Source organism: Leptonotus elevatus, chromosome 13 (assembly GCF_054856555.1).
Source record: "Leptonotus elevatus isolate MCC_2025b chromosome 13, RoL_Lele_1.0, whole genome shotgun sequence".
Classification (NCBI taxonomy): domain Eukaryota; kingdom Metazoa; phylum Chordata; class Actinopteri; order Syngnathiformes; family Syngnathidae; genus Leptonotus; species Leptonotus elevatus.
Window position 1 is genome coordinate 21,111,178 of NC_141251.1, and position 6,223 is coordinate 21,117,400.

Consider the following 6,223-nt stretch of genomic DNA (forward strand, 5'->3'; position numbering starts at 1 on the left):
AAATTATTGCCTACCCCCATTTCTTACCCTAACCTCAACCATAACTCAATTCAAACCTAAACTCTAAATCCAAGTCTTGACCCTCAAAAAGAGGTCTAAACTTGTGGGGCCCAGCAAAATGACCCCACATGGCCCCACTACGTAACAAAAACAAGACCACGCACACGCTAAAACACACACATATATGCACACGCGCACGCACGCACGCACGCACACACACACACACAAACACACACACAGTTATTATGCCCACGACCTCCCAAGGGGTTCGAGGCAGGAAGCCAAGTGGAAGGTATGAATGATTCAATAAATTAAATATGCCGGAAGATTGAATGAATGAAGGACAGTGACCGCACCCAAAAATGACTCACTGAATGCAGGAAAAGTAAGGACTAAATGAATGAATGCAAGATTGACAATTATCATGCAAAATGAAAGATGGAAAGGCAGCTGATGAGGACAAATAAATAAATAAATGTGGGTGGATAATGGTTGTAAATAGGGATGCCAATACTGTACTTGTGCCCATTAAAATACTACAATACTATGACACAGATACCACTAACACAAGGATTAAAAAAAACATTTTTTAATAAAATATGTAATAACATTATAAAGTAAAAAAATATATATACAATTACAAATACCAATGGAATTGGTGCATCCCTAGGTAAGACCAAATGAATGAATGAAATGATAAAAATATCATTCATGCTGAATGGATGACTGGCTAATGATGCTAGGTGGGTTGGAGTAATCTTACCTTTTCACACAAAACATCCCGTTGCACTCAATGGGAGATCCCAAAAACGGTTGCGGAGCCATTCAAGGAGAGGAAAAGGACAATTTATAAATCAAAGTGTCACCTGAAAGCATCGCAATTTCTTATCGTCGACCAAGTTTTCCATTCACAAAGTTGAAGGTTGCCAATCATTTGACTTTCAAGGGCAGGTGAACGCAATGTTGCTTGTTTGTGCTGCACAATTTTTCACAATAAAAAATACAGACTTTTACAAGAAATTATTTTATGTGGGGGGAGGGGGGTCTATGGTTAAAAGTTGGAAAGTATTATTTTTATGAGAATAAAATGTTATGTTAAACAATTAGTTGGATTTTTAACAACAACAAAAAAGGAAATTTTGTCCGAATAGATTACGAGAATAAAATGTAATGTTATGAGATTGGAAGTCTTAGTTTCCTTTCCTTTCCTTTCATTTGGTCTCTTGAGGTTTCCCTAATTTGTTGGAATTTAGATGTTTCTGGGGCTGGTGAAAGACTCTGGTTGGTAACCCGGTGGGTAGTAGGTAATGTCTGGTCGGTGCTGGATTTAACTTTCCTTTCTTTTTTTTTATCCTTCCTCGGGTCTCCTGACAACCTCACGACTCTAGCTGGATTCTGAAGTATTCGGTTTAGGTGAACGGTATGGGATTTTGAATAGGTTTTAGGTGAACTAATGAGTACACACTCACACGCACGCACACATTCACACACACACGCACATGCACATACTCACGCACATACAAAATAAAACTAAAAAAAGAGAGAGAGCAATGATGATGACATGTCAAATCGGTAAAATTACCGAATGAACAATACTGAGCTCTCAATAAAAGAAAAGAAAAGAAAAATAAGAAAATAAGAAAGAAAAAAGAAAAAAAAGGAAGTCCTAGTTTCCCAAGAAAAATATTTATTTATTTATTTTTACAACAAAGTGTTATGAGAAAAAAAAATCTGTTATAAGATTGACAATCCTATTTTTAGAACAGAAAACAAAAAAACAAAAAAAGAGACTAATTTTTACGAGAATATCTCATAATGTTACACAGTTAATGTTGTCTTTTTAATAATAATAAAAAAGTCCTAATTTTTACGAGAAAAAAAAATCCTATTTTTGCGAGAATTTTTTTATACGTTAAGTTTGTAAAGTTGAAATTTTACCCAGAAAACATGTTACAAGATTGATTTTATGCCAAGTATAAAAGCAAAGAATATAATTTTATTGACATGTACTTGTACTCTATAGGAACTAAACCTGTTATGATATTATTCAAAAGGTGTACCTAAAATTATTGACATGTTGTAATGCTTATTGTTTGTCTTGCTGCTCCTTTTGTAGAAAAGTCGCACATACTATGGCGCTCACAAACATTTCCACTCATCAATCTACTGACAAGCTGATAATAACATGGCTATACGGCCACTGGCTCCCACGCGTGTATTGTATTTCTGTGAATGACGTCAATGATTCATGGCTAATGGCTATTGTCCGTGTTGTTTAGCCCACAGCTAAAAGTCCTTGTATGATGTTTTCATCTGTGCACTGATTGTTTTTAGTCTCACGGGGAGTGGAGCATTATGTATTTCCTCAAACACTATTGCTTTGAAAGGCTAACGAATGGGAATCAAGCTGTCTGACTGGAATGGAAATCACAGGTGTTTGTATCAAGACATGGTGAAGCAGCATGTGGCTACTGGCTTGTTATCGAAGGCTATTGTGTCATAAAATGTCATCAGTAATATCAGATATGATAAAATCCTGCCTTTGCGGGATTTTGCAAGATCGCTTTGTAAAAACAGTTTTAACTCTATTCTCCCACATTAAAAGCATTGAAAGAAATTGTCCCAGCAACCAATGCAGGCCATTTTGCAGGATCCGTGTGTGAAAGAGTCTGACGGACTGTGGTTGTGCGAAATGTCCACTTTGTATGATTCATCGACACATTCTCATCAAGCAGGAAAGTCATGAAGCTAAGCAGCAATTAATCCATCTTGAAGCATACACTTGGCTACTTGTGTCATGTTTGAGGATGTTTGTCTGCAAAATGACTTATTGATTTTTTGGGGACTATGCAGCTCTCGTGCTCTTTCGTCTGGCCTTTCGCTCTCTCCTTTATTGACTTTTTCTGTGTGTTAATAGCACCACTTTCATGTTGACTCTGTTGGAATTGTTTGTGATTTTTCTTACTGCTAAAGCATTGGTTTTCATTACACTTCGGTAGTGGCATCACAAAAAAAAAGTTTTATAAAAAAATGCCAACAAGAAAAAGAACAGACAAACACTTTCAATGCTTTTAATGTGGGAGAATAGAGTTAAAACTGCGAGAGTTGCCAACATCCCTATTCATTCCTTTTACTGCTCTGTGGTTATTGTTACGTGACTTTTTCCTTCTGTGGTGTCACAGAAAAAAAAACGCAAAGAAAAAAAAAGACCAAGTGAAAATTATGTTTTGTTTAGTTTTTACCTTTTTTCATTTTGGTTTTTGCATTACTTATAAACATTGTAAAAGAGACAATGTTTTTTATCGAGTATATATTTTTATTGTTACTATATTTTTTTTTTATAGATTTTTAAAATATTTACATTTGTATGAGTTTTTACTTTCATTTAAATTTCTTTTTTAATTATTTGTTCATTTTAATTTTGTATCATATTTTTAATTTCCATTCTTAATTTTATTTATTTTAATTAGTAGTTTTACATTTGTCTATCTTTAATTTCTATTTAAAATCTAAATGATTTATTTATTTTTTATTTCGTTGTTTAATATTTACATTTTCACAATTTATATATTATTTTAAGCGAAATTATAAATTTTAAGCAATTTGGTAATTTTTTTTTTTATTTGTATTCTTAATTTTAACTTTTACCTTTCTTTTACTTTTAAGAATTTTATTCCCAAAACAGCAACCTAAATATTATGAGGCATTTTATGCAGATTAAGCACTACTCTTTATTATAAATGAATATCTAAACAAAGGAGGAAACCGCTGCCATCTACAGCATTTAGCAGGCCACTGCCCTTGATGTCAGCTATAGTTGTATACAGGACCATCATAAATCGATATTAGAGGTGACGAGACAATTGCTGGTGTGTCTGACATTAGCATAGACGAGAACCACCATAGGATAGCAATGTGCTCATATTAATAGCGGCGTACATGCTTTTTGCCCCCAAGCCAACAAGCGTGTAGTAGCCGAACGTCAAAGAGAATTAAAGTTAGGCCGCTTGAGAGCAAACAAAGGCCACCATCTCTGACTTGCTGCTTCATATGCTTTGGACTTCAGGCCAAAGCTGCCATTAAAACATGCGCAGATAGTGTACAACGTGTGGCTTATACTCTATGTGGACAAAAGTGTTTGGATGCGTTGTTGTTGGCGGCCTTGGCTCAGGTTGTAGAGACGGTCGTTCAGTAACCAGAAGGTTGGCTGTTCGATCCCCGCTCTCCCCAAGTCATGTGTCGTTGTGTCCATGGGCAAGGCACTTCACACACATTGCCTCCAGTGCTACTCACACTGGTGTATGGAAGGTGCGAATGTTTGGTGGTGGTCGGAGGGGCCATAGCCGCACATTGTGTGCTGTAGCTACTTAAGTAGCTTACTGCCACCACAGTGGGAATGTGTGAGTAAATAATGTATCCATTCCATTGTAAAGCGTCTTTGAGTGTCTAGAAAAGCGCTATATAAATCCAATGCATTGTTATTATTATTGGGGGGGAAAAGCGTCATTTCACAGCAGTAACGTTGTACAAGGATTGTAAAATGGAGGTTTGATGGATTTGTTTCGTTTTCTTCAATATTGGTTGATTCTTATTTCAAATCTGCAATTTGCTGTTTCAAAAGAAATTATTAGGAAAAGCCTAGGACAACTGTTTTTTGATGGTTGTTTATTTGGGGTTAACTTGAGGCACTTGAAATAGTGGCAGGTGTGTGCTGACTCCCAATGAGTTGGCGTGTGATTGGTTAATTCTGAATACAGCCACATCCTAAGTTATAAGAGGGTGTGCACACTTGTGCAACCTCATTGCAGTTGTTGTTGTTCATATGTATTTATTTATTTATTTAATTGTATTTAAATCTTTCCTTTTTTAAACTGAGCTAAATTGTGTCTCACATTCATTAAAAAAAAAGTTAAATAACTCTTTTAGCATTTGAACAGGGATGTGTAGACTTTTTATATCCCCTGATGGTTGCTACTAAATACAGAAGATTGATGCCTTTCTTCACATGAAATCCTTCAAATTATTTACCATTGTATTTTTTTTGACTGAACATTTTCAAAACTATTCCATGTTTTAAATACAGTCAAGACAGACAAATAATGCCTTGCAGTTAATTATTTGTGTTTATACAATGTGACATCACAAGTCAAGCTTTCAGTGCCAGTGGCCTGTTTGTACACGGTACATTTCGAAGCTATAGGGAACGATAACATGACACAACAATTCACTCAAAAATAAAGAGGATACAGTGTGAGACACACTTGTACCAACAATACATAATGATATCATCCCGAAAGTAGAAACTTTAAATCGACCGTTAGCCCGCTGCTAAATGCTTACAAAGATTTCCCATTTGGCCTGAAGTGGAAAGTCAATGGCAGTTGCATTTAAGCTTGGATTAATGAAAATGACTTTTGTCGTTATTCAGGATGGAAGTGGAAGAATATTGATCCAAGATCTAAGACGCTATTGTTGTGTAATGACTCACGTTAGCATCCATCTGACCAGAAATAGCCACAAGCTGGCCTGTGTAGCGCTGGAAGCTAACACGGCTAGCACGCACCACTTGGGCACATTTGAAATGATCATTTTGTCATGTGCTCTAATCAATACATGGCATGAAACCCGAGCTACAGAGATTTGTTCATTCGCAGCATTTTGGTAGCAGAAGTTTAACAACAATTTCCCTTAATGCCATCCCCCTCGATGACTTCACTTTATTCTGCATGTTCTAATTGTTGCTTGTCTCTTGATGGGATAATTGATGCCAAAGGGCGGAAATGAGGCTCTGCTGGGTCTTGAATATGCAATCAATCATGACAGAAGCCTTACTGAAAATTTCAACAACAAAAAAAAAATCTCCAGGTTTTCATACTCAAATAATGAATAACTAAAAGGGTCGAAGTGCATGCCATTCCTGTTGCCATCCATTACTGTATGTTTTCTATACTTATCCTCACTTGGGTTGCGGGTGAGCTGAAGCATACCCAAGCTGACTTGGTCATGCCATTAAAATTGCATTTATTAAATTAATTTAAAAAATAATACTTAACATATCACCAAAACATAAATGTAAAAGTCAATTAAATTAATAAATAAAATAGAGAGAGAGAGCGAGAGAGAGAGAAATTCTATGTTATTATTTTATAAAAAAAATAAATACATGATGCAATGAATTGTAAATAAGTGGTATAGTAATAAACTTTACAATAATTGAGTATTG